This window comes from Arvicola amphibius, chromosome 7, assembly GCF_903992535.2.
Source record: "Arvicola amphibius chromosome 7, mArvAmp1.2, whole genome shotgun sequence".
In the NCBI taxonomy this organism is placed as follows: Eukaryota; Metazoa; Chordata; class Mammalia; order Rodentia; family Cricetidae; genus Arvicola; species Arvicola amphibius.
Window position 1 is genome coordinate 116,077,528 of NC_052053.1, and position 12,211 is coordinate 116,089,738.

Genomic DNA, 12,211 nt, shown 5'->3' on the forward strand with positions numbered 1-12,211 from the left:
AGGTGACAATCTGCAATTATAGCCTACATGCTTCCCTGTCTGGAGTGGTCTGAGGGCTCCCAGGAAGTGCCTATTAGAGTCCGTGTATGGGATAAAGCAATAGGCTGGATGAAGGAAATTTGAAGAAGATGATATGTGTGATCCACCAGAGACAGGAGAGGAAAATGAAGCCTTAGCAAACAGTCTGCATGGAGCAAGAGATGAGTCTGGGGCATTCAAATTGGAGGAAAGGAGGAATAAGGAAAAGTCTGCAGTAAGCCTGCATGTTTCCCTGGTCAGAGTGAAATATCTCATACTTTTAAGCACATAATATAGTTTAATTAATGTTTTTATACATTGCTAATAGTTTAATATCTATTTATTTATTCTGTGTGTGTGTACATGTGCACACATGTATTCACCTGAGTGTGTGTATGTATACCACATGAATGCAGGAGTCTGGAGAAATCATAAGAAGGTAATGGATCTCCTAGAACTGGAATTACTACTGGATGGAGCTGTGATGTGGGTACCTGAACCCAGGTCCTCTGCAAGAGCAGTAATCACTCTTAATTACTGAGCTATCTCTTCATTTGATTATAAGCCTGGTTTATAATCAAAACAAACTTATATGTGAAACTTTGCGTTTCTACAAATATTATAAATTGTCACTGAGTTAAACCATTATTAAAAATCCTTCATGGTGAAATGGTAATATACAAAGTGTAAATCTTTGCAACTGCCCAGAGGAAGGAGCTAGTGAAGAGAAAGCCACACGTCACACAAATCACCACATGACAGAGAAGGGATCTTGAGAGAAAGAGGGAAGCCTGCAGTGTTGTTGAAAGCATGCTTAGAACAGAAATAGGACGAAGGCAAGGTTAGCCTTTTTGAGTAATTTAGAAAAGCAGATGGATTTCTAGAGGTGCACAGCTGTAGCCCTGTAAGGGACTGTGACTGGGAGCAGGGAGTCTGGGGAGGAAAATGACACTATCTCTTAAAGCGATAGTTATCTATATCTTTTTAAGATGACTTAATGTGATCTCACCTTCCTTGGGGGTGATTTCTGGCCTGGCTTGCTCTCTGTTGCTGCAATAAACACCATTACTAAAAGCAACTTGTAAAGGAAAGGGTTTTTCCAGTCCAGGAAAAGCTAAGGCAGGAAGCTGGAGACAGGAACTGAAGCAGAGAACATGGAGAAATCCAGCTTACTGTCTTACTCAGCTTTCTCAGCAAGTTTTCTTATACAGTTCAGACCCACCTGCCCAGAGACGGCATGGTTCACATTGTGTTGAGGTGTCCTACATCAATTAGCAATTAAGAATATGCTCCATGGACCAGCTTATGGGGGCAATTTCTCAACTGAAGTTCCTACTTGCCGGATGAGTCTAACATATATAAAATTGACAAAACCCAACTACTACAATCCCTTAGTGTGCTCTTTGATTTTGTGCCAACTTAACACAAGTTCAGGATGGCTGGGGGAAAAGGACATTAGATTGCCCTATAGACAAGTCTGTGAGTCATTTTCTTGATTAATAATTGATGTGGGAGGGTCTAGCCCATAGTGGGTGGCACCACCCATAAGTGGCAGTCATAAAATATATTAAAGGACAAACTGAACAAGCCATGAACAAACCAGTAAGCAGCATCACTCCATAGTTTCTGCTTCAGCTCCTGCCTTCAGGATCTTGCCTTGAGTTACTGCTTTGACTTTGCTCAGTGATGTATTTCTACCTGAATAAAATAAACCCTTTCCTCTCCAAGTTGCTTTTGGTCATGGTCTCTATCACAGGACAGAGATTGCATTTTCTTGACCTGAAAGAAATGTTTCCTCAATGGGCCTTTAATACTTTTGTAACATTATTCATCTTTTAAAAAGAATCAATAAGTAAAGTAAATGCAACTATCAACTTTTTTTTTGGTTTTTCGAGACAGAGTTTCTCTGTGGCTTTGGAGCCTGTCCTGGAACTAGCTCTTGTAGACCAGGCTGGCCTCGAACTCACAGAGATCCGTCTGCCTCTGCCTCCTGTGTGCTGGGATTAAAGGCGTGCGCCACCACCGCCCAGCAACTATCAACTTTTAAAAATAGCCTAAATAGGAAATAATAGAAATATTATAATACAAAAATAAATGTGTAAATTTCAAAAAAGATTTGTTATGATCTTGAAAGCCTATTCATTATCAATTGCATAAAATGATTCATAGCTATTTATTATAATGTATACTTCAGTTTGTAATGAAGAATGACACAATTATTTAAAGCTTTTAATTGGGAAATAAATTAACTAAAATGAATGGCAAGTGAGATAAATTATAAATGTGCATCAGAAGGAAAATGTACTTTAATAAAGATGTTTTTAAAAAGCTTGCCAACACTTGTTGCTCAGCTAGAGTGTTAGAAGTTGGTGACAGTGACAAAGGATCTAAATAATACTGTTTGACATCCATGTCAGTATATTTAGAAAGTGATTCTTCAACTGGTCTGTAGGGAGTGAACGTATTCTATAGAGGCCTTTGTGGCCCTCCCTTTGACTATCAGACTATTGAAATCATAGCCCTCAAAAAAATTGAAATTTTCTTAGGAATCTCATGTTAGAAGGAGGAAAAGGCTGAAGCCCAGTGGCAGCCAAAAGAAGAATTTGTCTCCCAGGAGGAGATTTTACACAGCTGACAACCTAGAACCAAGACAACAGTGTTTCAGTGGGGGACAGACTACACCTGAACCAGGTCTGCATAGTGATGCATACTGTTGTCCACTACCTAACCCTAAATATTATGTCAGGACCCAAATGGACTTGATGGGATGTGGAGATATCATGACCTCTTATTTGTTTCTTTGTTCCTTTTCCAAATGTGACCATATAGGATGGTTCTAACTCTCCTTTCTCTGAGTTTCACTACCATGTGTCTCTTTAGTTGGCCTGCTGAGCACAGATGAGTGACTGACCCTCATCACCTCACCTGTCAGGCTATCAGGACAGGCCCTGACTCCAACAACTTTGAGTATCAGACACCTCCAGCAAGTTGGCTAGAGGATGAGGGTAAACTCAATCATCCCAAACAATGGCTGAGGTCACTTTATTCAGGGGCTTTTCTTATCTCCTCATTTGAGCTGGCTTTAGTTATTTCCTAATCTATAATTGGTAAAGCAGAGAAATGAATATTTAGATTTCATCTGGATTCTCAAGAAAGCTGATGTTTGTTAAGTTTCTCCCCAATCAGCGCACCTCAGGTTTTCCTTTCCTTTTGTATTAGGAACACCCTTGACCAGATATTACTGGACTTAAGGTCACAAACTGTACCCCAAAAATCTAGGCCACATATCCTCGACAAGCCAATTTAAAAAGTCAAATTAACAGTTTAAAGCAGAAAAAGGAGATGTGTTCAATACGTCCACACTGAGAAGAGGGACAAAGATAAGTGACAGCTCTCCCTCAACGGCCATCTTCAGGGTCCCCAACGGCCATCTTCATGGTCCTGAAGCCAAGCTTATGTTTAAGTAGTTGGCCAGAGTTATGAACAGCCGAGCAATCCTAGTTGAGGTACGGTTCCACTCACCACTAGCCCACTGTTGACTCTTCAGTAAGGTGGTCTACAGCTGCAAATCTCTTTCAGAGAGAGGTTTCCCTCTAGCTAGCCCACACTTTAACCTTTCCCTTCTCATAGCATGAGGTTTGCAGTATACCTCCAGTTTCCAACAGTCTTATAACCAAAGTACAACACAGTGCCTCTTTTGAATATTTTCATCCCATGTAGCCCTGGTGGGTTGCCTACGTTCAAATTGATGGTCTTAGACCCATGAGTTTATCAGCAGCAATAATTAGGCTCAATGGGTTTTAAAAACTACATGAAGTTGGAAGGAAGACATGGTGGTAGGGTGGCAAGGAGGAGTTGGAGGGAAGGGAATGGAGATGGGTATATTCAAAACACATATATGTATGTGTATATATGTATGAAACTCTCAAAAAGCAATTTTTAAACAATGTCTTCATCTCCGCCAGGCTAGTTACATTTCCCTACTTTCTCTCTCAGTGCCTCAGTCTTGAGGTAGAATATGTCTATGTCTGAAACAAGGTTCATAAATAATTCAATAGAACTGAAGCTTGAATGCATTTAATTAATGGCAGGTAGCCATGCATGTGCACCATTTATTTCTCTGTAACCTCTTGACTCTTTGTTATTTTTTGAATGGCTAGCACAAGCAATTCCATCTTCTTGGTTAGAGATAAAGTCTTGTCATGATGGTTAGGGTGACCAAAAACTTATGATTCTTCTGCTTTTAGTACACAATTGTAGGGGTTACAGGCAAGCACTATCATGACCAACATGACTTGATTTCGGTTCTAATGACTTCTCCCACTTGTCTCGGAACATATTCTCTGAAAACATCACTGACTAACCATTCGATGAGTTCCTCTCTACTGACCTATTCTTAGTTGTTAACTTGACTACATCTGGTATTAACAAAAACCCAAGGAGCTGGGTACATCTGTGAGGGATTTTTCTTAATTAAATCATTTGAAATGGGAAGACACACCTTTAATCCAGATCTTTTGAGGTGGGAAGATCTTCAATCTGGGTCACAACTTCTGCTGACAGCCTGCATAAAGGACATGGAAAAGAAACACTGCTCTTTGCCTGCTCGTTGTCTTTGCTCTTGCTAGCGAGTTCATTCCTTCACTGATATGAGAGCCTATTTCTTCAGGTCTCTGGGGTATACCAGCTGAGACATCCAGCCTCATGGACTGAACAACTAGTGTATTCTTGGACCTTTTGTTAGTAGACCACCATCATTGGCTAGCTGAGCCACAACCTGTAAGCCACGCTAATAAACCCTCTCTCCATATAAATAGATTCATTCTGTAAGATGCGCTCCTCTGGAGAGCCCTGACTAATACATGTCCCATGTCACTGGAATAATATATGTACTGGTTTGTCTGATTTGAGTTGAGAGAGTGCATGACAGAGGTCAAGGAGTTAGTGCCAGTGAACCTTTTATGGCCAATTCAAGCAATTAAGAGACGTAGAAGGAGTGGTTCTCAGTCCAGACATTATACCTGTGCTCCATTCTGCTTCCCTGATAAGAGGCATCCTAGTCACTCAAAAATATCATCGTTTCCTTCATCAGGAGCTATATGGTTAACAGACAACAGTTTGTCATAAAGCTTTGCAAAACACAACTATCAAGAGCAAATGCAGGCCGGGCGGTGGTGGCGCACGCCTTTAATCCCAGCACTCGGGAGGCAGAGGCAGGCGGATCTCTGAGTTCGAGGCCAGCCTGGTCTACAAGAGCTAGTTCCAGGACAGGCTCTAGAAACTACAGGGAAACCCTGTCTCGAAAAACCAAAAAAAAAAAAAAAAAAAAAAAGAGCAAATGCATTTGTGGAGTGTTAACAGACAATAGTTACATAGCATTACAAAAGCACAACCAATAAAGTAAACGTATTTCAAAAGTTAAGTATTTGTTTACAGACTTAACAGCATTCAATATCTTTCAATTATCAGGAGGCACCACGTGGGGTGCCCAGAGTTAGAGCCGATCTAATTGCTTTGCTGAAGAAGACAGTCATAATATAATTAGGAAAACACAAACATAATACTTGAAGACATTTAACATCATTAACAGTTCTATTTTAGAGGGCACTGTCTCTGTGAAGTGTTTTCTTGAGCTTTTCTAAAGGCTTATTAAATATACATATATGAAAAAGCCAGCAATGACGAGCATCATCACATAGATGAATCGTGACTTCTACTGTTGACGTAAGATGCAGAATCCTTGACTCAGTAGGATAATAGGGTTCAAGCACTCTAACAAAAATTTTTTAATTACATCTCTTATAAGAAGTATGGAACAGGGTATTAGTGATAAACCAGTTCTCTCCAGAGCTTGGGAAAGGGAGTATTTCTTTTGGGCTATGAGGGAAGAGCTCGCACCAGCAAGTAGATTCAATACCATCAGCATGGGCAAAGGAGACCCCCAACAAGCTCCGGGGCATGATGTCTTCATCTGCCTTCTTCCTGCAGACCTGCTGGGAGGAACACGAGAAGAAGCACCCTGGCTCCTCGGCCAACTTTGCCGAGTTCTGAAAGAAATCTCCGAGAGATGGAAGACCATGTCTGGAAAAAAAAGTCAAAGTTTGAAGATTTGGCCAAGAGTGACAAAGCTCATTATGACAGAGAGATAAAAAAAAAAAAAAAAAAAAAAAACTGTGTTCCTCCCAAAATAAGAAAAAAGATCCTAATGCTCCAGAAAGACCACTGTCTTCCTTCTTCCTGTTTGCTCAGAATATTGCTAACCAAGATCAAAAGTGAATACCCAGGCCTGTCTATTGGAGATACTGCAAAAACAATTTGGTGAGCCATCTGAACAGTCTGCCAAAGACAAACAACGGTATGAACAGAAAGCAGCTAAACTAAAGGAAAAGAATGGAAAAGATGTTGCTGCACACCATGCCAAGGGCAAAAGTGAAACAGGAAAGAAGGGTCCTGGCAGGCCAAGAGGCTCAACGAAGAATGAACCAGAAGATGAGAAAAAGGAGGAGAAGGAGGAACAATAAATGCTGTCCTAAAATGTGTGGAGTGTACGTGCTTAGGCAACTATTTTGCTAAGAATGTGAAATTCAAGTGCAGCTCAACATTAGCTTCAGCACGAAAACGATACGGATTTCGGTATAGCTGATGAGGTTTTTTGTAGAGAAAATACTTTTTTCAAAAGGAGTTTGTAGCTTTTTCGGGGGCTTCTAAGTACAGTCCAGTTTAAAGCTTTTGATGTTGAATGTTCCTAAATATTTAATGGTTTCTTTAATTTCTTACGGTAGATCAGCAAACTTCATAGGAATCTGTATTACCAGTAAATTTTGTCGGTTTTTTTAGGATGTTGGATTTTCTTTTATTTAAAAAATGTAATAAAATAATGTATATTTTTCAAAATATGGAACAGTGTTACTATAAGTAGATGGTCAACTGTACCTCATAAACACAATGACAAAATGTTTACTTTCTCAAGGCAAACAAATATATGACAGGTTTTCAAATAGCAATATTAACCAGGTGGAATATTTTTTCCTATGGCACCCTTTTAAATCTGAAAGACACTAAGAGGTGAGCATTATACCACATATGTATTGAAACATCTTTTTGTTTTAAGATTTATTTAATTACTATGAATATAGTGTTCTGCCTGCAGACCAAAAGAGGGCATCAGATCAAATTACAGATGGTTGTCAGCCACCATGTGGTTGCTGGGAATTGAACTCAGAACCTCTGGAAGAGCAGTCAGTGTTTTGAACCTCTAAGCCACCTCTCCAGCCCCAAAGCTGCATTTCTTTTTTCTTTTTTTTTTTTAACCTCCATTTGGGTTTTTGTTTTGTTTTATAGAGAAAGGGAAAGTGCTCCCAACATCCACCATTTTCAGCGGGTCCCCTTGGTTTCAGGAGTCTGTGGCTAAGGGATCTTATGAAACTAACAAAGTCCAAGGCAATGTAAACACACTCCATCATTTGAGTCAGTCGTTTCTTTAAAAGAGCAAAGTTAGGTACAGCTGTGTGGATGGGAGGAATTTCCTGTTATTTCTCAGCGTCCACCGTCTCCAGGTGCTGTCCTCATTCTCATCCAGGATGCTGTCCTAGGACACCTTGCATTTCTCCATATTCACTGGGGTAAATGCAGGGCCATGCTGTGTCCTACGGTGTCCATCGCTCAGGCCAGCTCCGAGTGCAGCTACTGTTATTGCCTCGCCTTCAACCACACCCAGCTGCTGAGAAAAAGCGGTGCTGAGCAGAAGCAGCACTTGCTGGTTTCTCTGCATGTGTGAACCTCACACTCCTTTAACTTGGTCAATTTCTGTACAATAGGTGAAGCACAGAGCTTTTCACCGATGTAAACGGCCTTGTATTGTTCCCATAACAAACTATTATTTAAAAAAAAAACTAACCATCTATGTTTATCTATTATACATTGTAAGAACCAAGAACATGAATGGTCAATTTCCTCAGCATCTATTCATTCTGAACTGGTGATGGCATAGTTGATGGGTAGCTAGAAAAGAAAAAGCAAATAGTAAATGTGTTTTGGGACAGCCATTACTCACAGTTTGAATTCTTGAAAACTTGGATGGTATCTAATTTTTAACGAGTATATTTTAAAGTTTTCCAAAGAGCAAATGGTTAAAAGTACTGAGGGTTTTTTTCCTATAGCAATATCAGATGATAAGTGATAAACTTGATATAGTTTGACAAAATCAGTGCTTACAGAATTGGTTAACTGGAGTATGCCTTTATTCCCACTACTTGGGAAACAGAGGCAGGTAATCCTTTTCAGCTCAAGGCCTGCCTAGTCTACATAGAGAGTTCCAAGCCAGTCATGACTTCAGAATAAGACTTTGTCTAGAAAAAATGAGGGGAGGGGGGTATGAGGCTGGAGAGATAGCTCAGAAGTGAAGGGGATCCTGTTTCATTTCTAGCACCCACATGACTGCCTACAGCCTTCTGTAACTCCAGGTCCATCGAATACTCCATGGGCACCAGGCACTCATGTAGGACACATACATTCATCCAGGTAAAGCATCCATGCGCGCGCGCGCACACACACACACACACACACACACACACACACACAAAGTGGGAACTAGAGGGATGACTCAGGGTTTGGGAGTACTTGCTGCTCTTGCGGAGAATCTGAGTTCAGTACCCAGCCCCATGTGATGGCTCACAAACCTCTTTAACTCAAGTTCTAGGGGATCTGATGCCCACAGGCATCAAGTTTATAATTAAATGCACAAAAGAGTCATCACAGTCTATTGCAATACTAAATTTTTCAACAGACAAGTTTCAATACATTTCAATAAAGAAATATAATTAATTATTTTAACAAAAGAATAAAATCTAAGTGCTATCTCTGGTCCTGAGTAGACACATGACATTCAAATTTGTCCCAAGGATTATAATACCTCATGTTATTTTCCCTTTTCTTGATGTAGCCCCTTGTCAAGCTTGTATACATTTCTCAAGTTCTAGTCAAAATTTCTCCTTTTCTATTCCGTCTCTGTATGCAAAGCAAAGTCCTAAGAAGATATGCCTTACATTCTTAGCATTCTCTCAGAAGAGCCCTATTTCTCCAGGCAGTCTCATATAGACGACTATCATCACCTTCCAGCCTCAAATTCCGTCAAAAAGGTCCTTGAGTTTCTCCCTGAGTCTATTTCCAAACTCCCCTATTAACAAGAACTCACAAAAGAGAAGCCCAATTCCTAGCAACATGTTCAGGTACTGTCCTAACGCAAAGTTCAAGTTCAAATAGTAGGCTAGAGTTATGGCTATCTAAGCATCCTAGTCACGGTGTGTTCAGAGCAACACTGACCCATCATTGTCTCTTCTGTATGATATTCTAATAAGTTGCAAGTCTCTTTTAGGGGGAAGTTCCCCCCCCCAGGCTGCCCTAAGCTTTAGGCTTTCTCTTCTCGTAAAATGAGATTCCAAGGGAATTGCAATCTCTTGAGATCCATGGTTTCCATAGGCTGATTGCTTAAGTGGGAAACAGTGTTTCTTTAGAATACCTTTGTCCCTCTGGGGATATTTACAGTTGGAGTACCACTTGAACTATTTAATAGCTGCTGTTTGGTGACTGGCCTCGTCTTTCAGAGTTCTTCTATGTTCTTTTCAGTGTCTTGGAACTACTTGTGATATTGTACCCTTTATGCCATAAACTTGGAAGCTTGTTTTGAAGAAATTGGAGCCTGATGAACTGTCTGCCCTGGATAGAAAATTGTGTTGCTCCTTCAAGGCTCTGTTGAGTCATTGTGATTCTGTTGAACCTTTAGAGACATAGAATCAAGGGTGTTGAGGAGATCTCCATTATAATCCTTGGGACAAATTTGAATGTCATGTGACTACTCAGGACCAGAGATAGCTCTTAGATTTTATCCTTTTGTAACTGTGTAACCTAAATAAATAATTGTGTATCACATTTGTAGTGTCTGTGTTGGCTAGTCTTATGTCAACTAGACACAGGCTAAAGTCATCTGAAATGAGGTAACCAGAACTGAGAAAATGCCTCCATAATATCTAGCTGTAGGACATTTTCTTAATTAGTGATTGAGAGGGAGGGCCCAGCCCATTGTAGGTGGTTCCATCCCTGGGCTGGTGATTCTTGGTTCTATAAGAACCAAGGCTGAGCAAGCCATGAAGAGTAAGTCAGGAAAGCAACCCCCATGGCCTCTGCATCAGCTCCTGCCTCCCAATTCCTGCCCTGAATGAGTTCCTGCCCTCACTGCTTTTGATGATGAGCTGTTATGGATGAATAAAATAAACCCTTTCCTCCCCAGTTGATTTTGGTCATGGTGTTTCATCATATCAATAGTAACCCTAACTAAGACAGTGTCCTTAAGGGTGAATTCTAGCTGATTAGATTTTTTTTATAAACTTTTATGTGTTCTTTTACATCTAAGCAGCACAAGGAAAGCTTGATCCTCCCCTAGAGTCTCTAAAAATAACTGAGGAAAACACTCTAGCCACTCCTTTTTTTCTGTATTTCTTTTGTAAATCTCTATGCTGACTTCCAGGAACACAAGACTGTCTCTGTGTGAGCTAAAGAAGGAGAATCAGAAGAAAGGTAGATTTAACCTTGCAGAGCAAATAAAGGGAGAGTTTCAGAAATCCACAGAAGAACTGAAAAGATACAGAAAAGGGACATGAAAAGAATGACCTGGTCCAGAGAAGCCAAAAGTAGCTGCACGGACACAGCTCCAAAGGAGCGCCTCAACCGAGGTGGGTGCGGCAGACAAGCTATTTCCAATAGTGAAGACCGCGGGGAAAGGTGTGGCGCCAACAGACCTCAGAGCAGAGAGACAGGAAACTGGGAATAAGGTGTGGCCGAGAACACTGCAGGGTGAACTTCAGTGGCATGGAATTCGGGGTAGGGAGCATGGAGACTCTAACCATGAGAGGTACACTGCGGGGAGCCGATCTGAGAACAAGACCGCACATCTGAGAGAGACAGGGAGAGGGAGAGAGGGTAATTCTGAGAGCGAGATGATGAGTCCAAGAGAGCACTAGCCAATTTAAAGCAGAACTGCACAGTCACGCCCAGAGTAGCAGAAGCGGACTGGTCCAGGAACAGCTGACAGCTGCAGGATGCCATATCAGGAAGACCCTCGCTGAGCTGGCAGCTCTGCCGCCTGAGACTTACCGTGAACTGCAGTCTCAGGAAACCCAAAGCAAGCAACAGAGTACTCCGTGATGGATCAGGAGCAGCAGGATTCTGCCACGTGAGGCAGACTCCAGCAAATCGACAAACAGGCTTGCTTGCATTCATAGTCTATACTCCCATCCTCTCTCCGCATTTCTGTGTTAAGGTTATTTGCCTGCACATTTTCCACTCTTTTCTTCTTCCATTTTCCTCTTTCAAAGAACTTAGGTTGGCAAGAAGGGGAAATCTGTTTCTCAACACCCCAAAAAGTCACTTGACCGTATCTCTACCTCTCCCTTTCTAGTCAGCCTTCAGGCAAGGCTGCCGCCCTCCCCTGTTGGTCCCCACTGCCCGCTCTTCTGTGCACATTTCTGTCCTCCACTGTTCCTCTGGCAACCCAATACTCAGAATTTGTCTTATCCTGAGTTTTCTTTTCTTATTGCTGTCATTTTTCCTTCCACTCACCCAGGGTGACTGCTCTCTCAGTACAGACGCTAATGGAACACCCATGATTCATTTCTTCCTATAATGCTTGATGCTTAAGGAATGACTGATGTTACCATACTTTCACAGAGGATTTCCTCTTTGAGAGTAACTATTTTTGCAGACAATATTCTAGTAATAGAGGAGTATTGGAAATTGTGTTTGTGCCCAGACTAGGTGTGGAAAATACCAGAACCCTAAAACAACTTAGTCCCTCTTAGACACCACAAACACTCCCTTTGATAGAAAAGGGGTAATTTGGCCAGGCAGGGGTGGTACATGCCTTTAATCCCAGCATACAGAAGGCAGAGACAGATGGATCTCTGTGAGTTCGAGGCCAGCCTGGTCTACAAAGCTAATTCCAGGACAGTTAGGACGGTTACACAAAGAAACTTTGTCTCAAAAAACCAAGGGGAAAAGAGGAGTAATTTAAATAAAAAGGTAAACAACAAACAAGTTAAACCAACAACCTAACTCCATATCTGAAAATTCCAACACAAAACCCAGGAACATGAAAGACCAGAGGAATATGACTTCTCCAGACTGACAACCTGCATTCAAA

General features: G+C 41.2%; 1 pseudogene; it reads left to right on the forward strand.

Annotated features, from left to right (window-relative positions):
• Nucleotides 1-133: 133 nt before the first annotated feature.
• LOC121677259 lies at nt 134-6,539 on the forward strand (annotated as a pseudogene).
• Nucleotides 6,540-12,211: the final 5,672 nt, after the last annotated feature.